This window comes from Prionailurus viverrinus, chromosome F2 (assembly GCF_022837055.1).
Source record: "Prionailurus viverrinus isolate Anna chromosome F2, UM_Priviv_1.0, whole genome shotgun sequence".
NCBI lineage: Eukaryota > Metazoa > Chordata > Mammalia > Carnivora > Felidae > Prionailurus > Prionailurus viverrinus.
In genome coordinates, this window is record NC_062578.1 from 1,852,500 (window position 1) to 1,864,198 (window position 11,699).

An 11,699-nucleotide genomic window follows, 5' to 3' on the forward strand; every position below is an offset into this window, starting at 1 on the left:
GTCAGAAATCCTTACATTTAAACAAAAACTGAGCCAGGGTTGTAAAGCCTCTTTGGTAATTAAATTCTAAAGTGTTTCTTGCTCTGGATTTCAAGTTTTTTTTAAGTTTTTTTTTTTTAAACATTTATTTATTTTCGAGACAGAGAGAGACAGAGCATGAACAGGGGAGGGTCAGAGAGAGAGGAAGACACAGAATCCGAGGCAGGCTCCAGGCTCTGAGCCGTCAGCACAGAGCCCGACGCGGGGCTCGAACCCATGAACCGTGAGATCATGACCTGAGCCGAAGTCGGACACTTAACCGACTGAGCCACCCAGGCGCCCCTGGATTTCAAGTTTTTAAATGCCTTTCTTTCAAAAGTCTTTTGAGTTGTTATCTATCATACTCATTCTAAAACTTACCTTATCATCGAGTGTGCGTGTATCAATATAACCAGGAACTAGACGAACACGTTATTCTTATTTAGATTTAAAAATGGTCCATTTCAATGCTGACAAGGATCCAGATAATGGGCAAATGCAGCGCAGAGAATAACTGAGGTATTTAGCGACAGTACGCAGTCAAATGTACTCACGTTCCGATCTTTGGGCCTTGCATATGCTCTTCTGTAAGGCTTTGCTTTAAAAATAACACCAGCTCTAGTAGTACAATTGTGAGCTTCATGTAAGCAAACGCGTTTTGGGATTAGTCTCTTAACAGTGGCCGAAAAATAATTATTTAATGAGAAGCTGAAAGGGAATTGTCAACTTCTGTGCAGGGAGGCTCCCCTCCATGGTAAGGCCTTCGCCACGTCTCTTCTGCAGCAGGACCGTGGAGCTGAGCTCAACGCAGACCCTGGGTTGAGCAGGGCTGATGTGCTCCACGTCGGTTGCACACTCCCGGCACCACCGCTTTCTGTGTCCCTCTGATTGCCTGACTAGAGTGAGATTGGGTGCTTGTTTTCTCTCCGCTGTGGATCCCACCAGCTAATCTACTATGTCTCTCAGCTAAGCCCGAGGAGCCTCAGCGAAAGTGGCATAGTCACGTAACTTATCTCTCCTTTTGAACGGTTAGCTCCAACTTGATTTTGGTATAAGTTTCCTCAGGACAATTCCTGGGAGAACTGGCCCCTTCGGATGGAACGGTGGCCAAGCCTACTGCTGGTACACGAAGTCTCTTCCTTCCCTCTGCATGCAATGGGCTTTGTAGCTGAGCACAAGCCTGCCCGGACAGACCCCGACCTCAGCCTTTCCTTTGACTAGGAATGACCTCGTGAGCAGGAGAGATTAGTACTGCCTTACTCTGTACTGACTTACTCTTAGGTCACAGGTCTGTGACTTAAGATATCCAAGCAGGTTCACTTTTTGCCTCCCATGAGCTGGGACAGAGAGGATTTCTGCCGCCCGAACTGGCCTATGCAGGGGGTGTGATGGAGCCTGTGTGTGGAGGACCGCGGTTGCCTGAAGGGTCTCACGGAACACGGCCACCTGCCGGCCTGAACAGCTCACCTCGGATCTGAAAGAAATAATTACGGATGTGTTTTGAGCCACTAGGTTGTTACTAGATGTCTTGTTACGGTAAGTGAGCCTGGCCAAGCTAACATAGCTTGCCGTGCTAGGTAGTGTTCTAGGATCAAACCAAGGAGCGCTGCCCTCATGGGGCCCTCGGTCTACTGCAGGAGACAGACAGCGAACAGCCCAGGTGCTTAAATATGTGCCGAGTTAGACAGGGTTTACGTGCCACGGGGGACCTGGGGGCCAGGAAGGAAGATAAAGGTGTCGGGGGAAAAGATTGCAATTCTAGACAGGGGTCCGGGGGAAGTCTCACTGGGATAGAGACTTGCTGACACAACCGAAGAACAGAGAGAGCTGGCCGCGCGGAAGACAAGCTGGGGGACAGCAGCCCAGGGAGAGGGAGCATCCTGAGTTAGGGTGAAGCCCGGCACGGTCGTGAATCTGCAACGAGGCCGTTGTGCCCGAAGCGGAGTCGCATCCGCTGTTTGTTTCCGTGGGACAAGTCAGCTCAAATCCCGGTGGCTTGAAACCGAAAGTCCCCAGGACTCTGTGTGCCACGTTGTGCCTGTCCACACGAGCCACGGGCGGACACAGACTCAGGCTGTGGCGAAGTACGCCGCGCCTCTCACCGGGAGGAGTGGCCACCCCTCGCTGCAAGGCTCATTCGGGCAGGGTGGCCCGGATCACTGTGGCCACCGGTGCAGCGTGTCCACTTCGGGAGTAAACGAGAATGGCGAGGTCACAAGCGCCGCTGCCCGCTCACTTGGAACTCGCAGTTCGAGGGGCTCGTTAAGGTACGCTTCTGCGGGCTTCGGCCGGCTATATCAGAAAACGTTCAAAACTTCTTGGAAGCAGATGGCCTGGGTGAGTGTTGCATAACCAACCAGCAGGCAGGCAGCATAGTAACCACTGCTAAACGTCAAACCCACACTTAGGGCTTCACGGCGCTGGACTGAGACCTTTTGTCCACGGATCTCTTCATTCAGAGCAGCGCGGCAGGGTGAGGACACCCATGCCTACAGGGCTTAAGTGACTTTCCCAAGATGTCACCGACGGCAGAGCCGGGTTTCTACCCAGGCCTGTCAGACCGAGCCCTTCGCTGTGACCCTCTGTGGCCACGGAGATCCTGGCCACGGCCCAGAGCTACCAGGAGACGTGAAGTCAGGGGTATCGGCCTGGGAATACTGCCCGCTTCCTTACTTTGGGTCGGGGAGAAAGGAACTACTTAAAATAACCAGAGAGAGATTCCAGAGGAAGAGCCAGAGAGGCAGCTCCCCAGTGTTTTTACTAATATGGACTTTCTTGGTCTTGAGGAAGTACTTTGTTTCAAAAATAGCTGGTGCTTTTCCAAGAGGAGGCTTGGAACTGTTAGCCATTCACCTCATGCCTAAGACGCACTGCTCCTGAGGGCCGGGAGGGAGGCGGGCCGCCATCCCCAAGCCTGCAGGAGGGAGGAGGCCCACCGGCCTCCGGAACTGCCAGGACAGGGTTTCCTCATTCCTGCCGGTGCCCAGATATTTATGCCTGAGGGTACAGGGGACAAAGAGCCCAGCAGGAAGGGAGGGTTTCCCCCTCTTCCTTTGCTTAAGTCGGAGACGTTAGTGTGGGGCCAGCATCCGAAAACACAGCCGAGGTGACTGGACAAGTTGGTTAAGGATAAAGATTTGCCTTAAGAACAAACTTTGAGCTTCATTAATTGGAATCTACCAGTATTTGTAATCAGGGGCTCTTTTTTACCAGGTAGAAAGTTGGACGTGGGGGATGGGCCCCAGAAAAGTTGCAACGAAGCATCTACCTCTTGTTTTTAAGAGTGAGTCAGAGTCATTAAGTCCTTACTGCATGCGAGACGCTGTTCTCAGCCTTGTCTGTGTCTTAAAGCGTCTAACCCCACGTGAACCCTATGAAGGAGGCAATATTAGTTTCTCTGTTCTAATTTGAGGAGATCGAGGCTCAGGTGGTTACACAAGTTGCTTCATTTTGCATGCCAAGGGGGCTTTGGTCTCCTTTCCAAATGGACCGATCGTTTACGTGCTGCACGTATGTGTGTGTGCACGTCTGCCCGGCTGCACGTGTGTGTGTGTGTGTGTGTGTGTGTGTGTGCAGGCACACGTGTGTGTGATGTTTTTGGCAGGCACACATCTGCCTGCATAGCTCCTGTCAAAATTTCACTGGTTTTCCCATCCTCGGGGGGCCATTTGTCCTTTGACGCTATGGCTTCATTTATCACTTGCCATTTCTTATCAGCCCACGGTCCCTGGAAAGCTATTTCCCTCGGAAGATGGATGTGGACGCTGCATTTGGGGCAAAGAGAATGTTCTGTTTCCACACGCCTCTCTGCTGAGTGTTTTCGGCAGACGTGGATGTGCTGTGGTTTGAACGCCAGGTCCTGCCCCGAGTCTGCTTCGTAAAAGGCTTTGACTTCTGGACTCAGGGGCAGATTGTTTATATTATTATGTGCGTTACAAAGCAGACTTCTTTCTGCAAAGACAAGGCAAAGGTGAGGAGTAGAGTCTGTGTATCTGAGAAATAAACATGGATTTGTATACTGCGGGTATATGTGCATACTTATTTACTTTGTATGCTTTATCACATTTTATTTATTTTTTTTATAATTTTTTTTTCAACGTTTATTTATTTTTGGGACAGAGAGAGACAGAGCATGAACGGGGGAGGGGCAGAGAGAGAGGGAGACACAGAATCTGAAACAGGCTCCAGGCTCTGAGCCATCAGCCCAGAGCCCGACGCGGGGCTCGAACTCACGGACCGAGAGACTGTGACCTGGCTGAAGTCGGACGCTTAACCGACTGCGCCACCCAGGCGCCCCGCTTTATCACATTTTATATTATGCCTTAGACTTGACCTCACTCGGTAGCAAGGAATCACCTTTTTAAAAACGGAGCCTGGGGCACCTGGGTGGCTCAGTCGCTTGAGCGCCTGACTTTGGCTTAGGTCATGATCTCACAGTTCGTGGGTTCGAGCCCCTCATGGGGCTCTGTGCTGACAGCTCGGAGCCTGGAGCCTGTTTCAGACTCTGTGTCTCCCTCTCTCTGCCCCTCTCCCACTCATTCTCTCTCTCTCTCTCTCTCAGAAATAAATAAACATTGGGGCACCTGGATGGCTCAGTCGGTTAAGCCTCCGACTTCAGCTCAGGTCATGATCTCACGGTTCGTGGGTTCAGGCCCCACATAGGGCTCTGTGCTGACAGCTCGGAGCCTGGGGCCTGCTTCGGGTTCTGTGTCTCCCTCTCTCTCTGCCTCTCTCTCTCTCTCTCTTTCTCTCAAAAATAAAATAAACATTAAAAATGTTAAAAAGAAATAAATGAACATTAGAAAACTAAAACAATCATTATAATCCGAAGCGTTTGCTATTTCAGATCTTATCTCTATCTGCCTCATGTCCCTATAGGTACCACTCTCACCTTGCAATGGTTATCAGATTCTGAGTTAATTATTTTGTTCTTTATCTGCCTTTCTCAATAAACCCTGAGATTACTTTCAGTTATTCGAAAGGCCTAGCATATTGCTGCCGGAAGCTGTGGAGATCAGAAGGAGTCTGTGTCTTGGCACCTGGTACTTGCTCAGACTTTGCTATTCCTTCTGCCTAGGGGTAACTTTCTGCTTCTATTTTCTAGAACAGATCTTATACAATTAGTGTTAATTCTTCTTTCAAGTTTTGGTAGCATTCTCCATGGAAACAATCTGTGCCTAGAGATTATGTTTTTGGATTGCTTTTAGATACAAATTAGATTTCCTGAATAGTGAAAAGGCTATTCAAATTACATCCTTCATAATGGTAAGTTTGGAAGTTTCTGCTTCTCAAGGAATGGGTCCATGTCATCCAAGTTGCCCGATTTATGTGTGCTGACTGGTCCATTTTACTCCTTTGTTACCATTGTGATAGCTGCAGGACCCATAGTGATATCCTCTGTTTCATTCCTGGTACTGGTCCTCTGTGTCCTCTCTTCTGTGTGTGTGTGTGTGTGTGTGTGTGTGCATGTGTGTGTGTGATATGTCACTTTTGTTGATCCTTTCAAAGACAACCTTTGCATTTCATTGCTTTCCTCCATTGTTCTTGTGCTTTTAATTTCACTGGTTTCTGTTCTTTTCTGCAATTTTCTTTACTTCTGCTTGCTTTGCGTTGGCTTTTCTAGGTTCGGGGTGGAAGCCTACATCGCAGACTTGAACATGCCCCGTCTTCTAATGTCTGCATGTAGTGCTGTCCGTTCCCTCCAGCGCTGCTGGGGCCTGTCCATGCCTTCTTGAGGTGGTATTTTCATTTTCATTCGGTGCAATGTGTGGTTTCTTTCTCCCGAGGCTTCCTTTTTGACCGACGGATATTTAAAGGCGCAGTGGTTAGTCTCGAAGTGTTTGGGGATATTTTTCCGTTTTTGATTTCTGGCCGGACTCCAGTGTGGACAGCAAACACAGTCCATATGATTTCAGTCCTGCTAAATCTGTTGCTTTTGTTTGCTGACCCAGGCTGGCGTCTGTCTTGATGTGTCGACTCGATCCTGTTGGCCGATGGTGTTGCTGAGTTCTTCCATATTCTTAGTGGTTTTCTGTCTGCTTTTTCCTTCAAGTGCAGGCAGAGGGGTGTTGAAGTCTCCACCGACAACCGTGGCTTTGCTAGTTTTGCTTTCGGTTCTCTCAGGTTTTGCCTCACGTGGGATGCCGGCTCGTTGTTTGGTGCATACGAATTTGGGATTGCTGAGCCTTCTTGGTGGCCCGGCCCTTTCGGCATTCTGACTATTCCTCTCTGTCACCTGTCACTGGTAAGTTTCTTCGCTCTGAAGTCCAGTTTTGATAGCTCTTTTTTTTTCACATATTGTCTGTATTTTAGTTTCTTATTATCATTTCAATTTAGTATACTTAGGCACCACAAATCACTCTGAAAATGATGAAGCTTACAGTTATTATTTTTTCTGACCACATTCAAACATAAGCACATATTTACCTGTCAAACAGAAAATTTTTAAACTCCCATATACATATATATATATAATTTTCTACATGAATTTCTATTTTTTATTCAAGTGTAGTTAGCATACAGTGTTATATTCATTTCAGGTGTACAATATAGTGATTCACCAATCTGTACATTACTCAGTGCTCATCACGATACGTGTATTCTTAATCCCTTCCACCTGTTCCACCCATCTACCTACTGACCTCCCTTCTGGTAACCATCAGTTTGTTCTCTGTTTTGTTTGCTTGTCTGTTTCTCTCTCTCTCTCTCTCTCTCTCTCTCTCTCTCTGTCTCTCGGCTATCAAATGTGGATAGCTCCTTTCTTTTAATGTTTGCATACTGTATCTTTTTTCTTTCTCCTTACCTAACTCATTTGAAATGAGTTTCTTATAGCCAGGATGCAATGAGGTGATTAAAAAAAAATCATTCTGTGAATCTAATTTATACATTTAGATCATTTAAATTTAATGTGATTATTGAATTACCAAGGCTTCAGCCTTCCATTTTATTTTTTCCTTTATTCTGTTTTTTGTTTTCCCCTCTCCCATCTTCCTGTAGCTTACTTAAACATATTCTTAGAATCCCAATGTGAGCGTATCTCTTTGCATGTCTTTTACAGACATGTGTATATATATATATATATATATATACACTCCCCGCAGTCTACGGGTGTACATATTTCACCAATCTGAGTCCGGTGTGGAAAGTGTGCCTCTCTTTTATATTACCTTGTCCTCCCTCACTAAAAACATCGTTGTCTTAAATATTCCCCCTTCTCCCATTAAAGACATATTGGGAAGTTTTATATTTTTGCTCCAACTGTCAGGTGTAATTTAGAGAACTCAGTAAGAGAAGGAGAACGTACTGTGTTTTCTCCACTTTTACTTTGTCCTTTCGTCCCACCCTCACTCTGTCCTCCTGAGGCTCTGATGGCAGTCACACAAATGTCTGCTCTGTGGTACGGACTCAGCCTGGAGGGCCCGTGCAGCCTGGCCGGGGTGAACATCTGAGCTCCCTCCTCCGCGTGTGCCGGCGTGGGCAGGGCTGGGCTGTCGTCTCTGTGCAGTGTTTCGACAGAGCGGAGTAGTCATCGTCTGAAAGTTTCCCATCTCGCTAGGCTTCCCCTGGTCCTCACTTACACCGCCAGGTTCCCGGGCTGTCCCACTCCAGGTCTGAGCTATAGGAAGCGGAAGGAAGACCCAGGGAACGCACCACCTCGTTGTGTCTCTGGTCCTGAGTGCCTGGCTCATCTGCTGCCTTCTGTCCGCCTTCCAGAGTCTTCTTGTGTTTGTTTGATATGTAACGCTTATTGATGTTAGCTGTACTTGGTGGGAGAAAAGGGAAAAGGCGCATCTGATTCATCCTCCTGTAATAAGATCTGAAGACAGGAGACCTCTTCTTGCCCATGTCTCAGGTTAGAGAGGGACCTTGCAGCCACACCAGCCCAGCTCGCCACCGTTGGCCAGGCGCTCCTGTCTGTCCTTCCCTTCTTTTCACGGCAGGAGTGGGTTTCAGGTTTTGGTTTTGGTTTTTGATTGGTTTAGCTTGTTGTTTTCTAAGCAAGGGTCACGGTGTTTCTGAGAAGTAAGGACTTAATAGTTCCCCAGTGTTACAGTGAACTCCCAGGCTTCTGAGTGAAGCAGAGAGGCATTAAGTAAGTTAGTAATTCAAGCAAGCAATCCTAAATACATAAAGGTAATTAATGAATATTTCAGCCCAGCTCCCCTAAACAAATAACTTACATGGAATAAGACATCAGTGAAGAAATAACAAATCAGCCAAATACTTAAACCGAGCTGCCCTGGGTCTCAGGTCACATGCTTAATAGATCAACGCATCTTGATTCGATATCAATACGTATTAGTGAGCATTACAGTTAATAAGTCCAGCACTGTGCCCTGTTGCTGCCTCTTTTATTTCTGTCCGGGTGCTCAAGGGCTTGTCTGAATGTACTTTAAATTTCACTAAAGTAGGACCGGTAAAGAACGTACATGATTATTGGAAGGGGTCAAGCCATTGTCTAACAGGAAGCCCCCCTCCCCTTGTCCCCTGATGTACAGGTGAGAGAACCATCCCAGCAGGACAAATGTGTCCTCAGGGAGCCAGCGTCCCATCTTACAAAGTGTGTGTGAACAAGATTAGGAAAGGAAGGCACTTTCACTAAGATGTTTCTTCGTTTTGAACGCCCTTCAAGAGAAGTGCCCTTGTGCCGAGGGACGTGCAGGTGTCCCTCCGACAGAACAGTCCCCTCCTGCCCTTCCTCCCGGTGCCTCAGGTCAGCAGACGTAACGGTCCCCTCGGAAATGGCAGCCCCTCAGCCCCTTAGGCTTTACATCTATGATGCCACCAATGGTTTGTCGCAAATAGAGAGGGGCACGTGGCTGGAGTCCGGAGGATTCCTCTTCTGGGCCTCTCCTGTGTCCTGTTTCTCAGAGCCGCACAGGACGTCAGAATTCATCAAAACACAGTGGTTCTCAAATCTCTCTGGAGTCAGAATCACATCTGGAACTTTTAAGAAACGCACTTTCCTGGGAGTCCCCCAAACACGTTTGTGAATCAGACTCTCCGAGGTCAGGAGTTCGGGGACTTGACGTTTCAAAAGGTCCCCGGATGATTCTGATGAGCTGAGGGAAGGTTGGGAGCCACAGTCTCGCCTGATTTCTCTCTCCTTCAGACGGCTACCAGCCAGACCTCCCAGCGGAAACTGACTCCAGACTCCCAGTCCTGTGCTCCTCCTAGTGTGCAGCCCGGGAGGGGTTCGTGATCTCATCCAGAGGTTTCTCCTCTGAAGAGGGGAGCTGGAGGTGTTTTATTTACAAGCCACGGATGATTGAAGATGTGAGCGTGCCTTCTGCCCAAAGCCCACGACTTCGCGAAGCCACATTCTCTTCCGCGCCGGGAGTGGGAGACTCTGGAGGCCTAGGTGTCCGGCCTGGGTGGGTTGACTTCCACGTAAGGCCAAGAGGTCCTCTTTAGACAGGGCCTCGGTCAGCTGCAGAGAGCAGGGTCCCTCAGACAAGACCCCGGGGAGAGGAAAAGGTGCGACCCCTCCCGGGGCCGTTCACGCGAATTTTGAAGTCCGGTTTCCACGGCTGGCTCGTTCTCCAGAGACGCAAAGGCCAGGAGGCCGGTTTCTATCTGTGTCTCCTACCCAGTATAAGGAGCCAGGGGAACGTTTGCTTTGAAAGGACCAAGCTGAGTTTCCCAGTCAGGGACGGCAGTGAAAGCTGCTTTCTCCTCCTCTCCAGAGCACAGATCCTCATCCAAGCAAGAAAAGGAGGGTGTGTGCTCGGGCCGCCCTGGCGGCTCTGGAGCGGGGCCCGTGGGCTGGGGCCAGGGGCAGGAATCCCCCCCACAGACACGGAGTCTGCCGCCCCAGACGGGAGGGCGGCTCCACAGAAAGCCACACTGTTCCTTGCCACGGAGCAACGCTCACAACACACACACACACACACACACACACACACACACACATGCGCGGCCGCGGAGAAAGGCGTATTTGAAAGGAGTGTTGTTTTTCCCTAGAATACACAGTGCTCTTATTTCCTTAGGGGGTGCAGTAAAAATTAGCCATGAATAGGTTGCCAAATGCAGCCGGGAGTCAGTAAGGATATTTATCTCCACAGGCCGGGGGTGGCTGGGACGGGTCGCTGGGACAAACTTTGAATCCTTCTATAAATCATAAGGAAAGATTAAAATGAGAAGGCATTTGCTAAACAGGCCTGCAAGGAGGCTTTTAGGCCGCTATTTTTTTCCTCACCAGCTGCTGCCGCTTGGAGACTTCACTGGGCTGTGAATCCGATGGAAAATGTGTATTTGTTTGAGGTGGGGAAGAAAAAAAGCAAAAGCTCCACGTGCTTGGAGGCTCGGTGTGCACGGGTTTTTGAGGTCAAAGACAAGTCAGTTGGTACGTCTAGGTGCATGCATCATACTAAGTGTAAGAAAAACAGTAAAACCCCCCAAGAATATATCCCCAGGATGTGTGAATACTTAACCAAGGGACAAACCAAGGCCTGAAATGTATCATCTGTTTTCTATTTCGTCAACACATAAGAATCAGTCTTCTTAAAAATCTGTGCAAAAGGCCACCCATCACCTAACAAACCTTTGCAGTCTCCTCGTGAGCACCGTTGGACAGGTGTGGACCGTGAGAAGCCAGCTCTCGGAGCGCACGGGTGGCAAGTCGCTGGCCTCAGTTCCCCGCACTTGTTCGGAGCAGGAGGGAGAACAGAGAGCAGGAGGCCCCCTCCAGCCGGGGAGCCAGCCCTTCCTGAAGTGAGTGAGCTTCCCCAACACCCCGCACATGGCTGCCTCTGTCCAGGAACCTCTGTGCGCAGCCCCGGGCCTGGCCGCCGCCTCTGAACCCAGGAGCCGCCGGACAGGCGGGTGCCTTCGCTCTCCTCTCTGTCACCAGGCCTCAGCCACTCACCGAGGGCAGCGATCAGGCCTTGGGCTTGTGTTGTGGGCTCGGGCTGAGTTGCGTCCCCTCGAAATTCACATGTTGCAGTCTCTGGTACCTCAGATGTGACCGTATCGGGAGACAGGGTGTAAAGAGGTGAGGAAGGTAAGATGAGGTCGCCGGGTGCGCCTTAACGCAATATGAAGGGGGTCCTCATGAGAAGAGTGGATGAGGACACAAGTGCACCTGGAGGGAGGACCCAGTGAGGACACAGGGAGAGGGCGGCCATCTATAAGCCAAGGAGAGAGGCCTCGGGAGAAGAGAAATCGCCGACCCCTTGAACTTCTGGTCTCCAGAAACATAAGAAAACATTGCTGTTGAAGCCGTTCCGTCTGTGGTGCTTTGCTACGGCAGCCCTGGAAAACTAATATAGCTTCTTGTGATCCCTGATACATAGCTCTGAGCCTTGGGAAGCAGAGGCTCTCAGAAGCTGTTTGTTGGTCTACCAGTTGGCCACGTATAAAATATAACAACATAGATATATGTAACAACACATATAATAGCCTTCTATATAATGCACATAGAATTATAGAAATTAATACATTAATATATCATATAACTAATGTATAATAGTAATATATTATAATTCAATAATAGATTAGTATATCATGTATTATAATGTATATAATCAATTACATATTACATATACAGCATATTATTATATATTATATAATTTCATATGATGTATTATACAATGTTGACTATTATATACACAGAATACATGTGTGATAAGAGAGAGTTGTTATTTTACAAAAACTACAAAAGTTTAATCAATTCCAAAAAC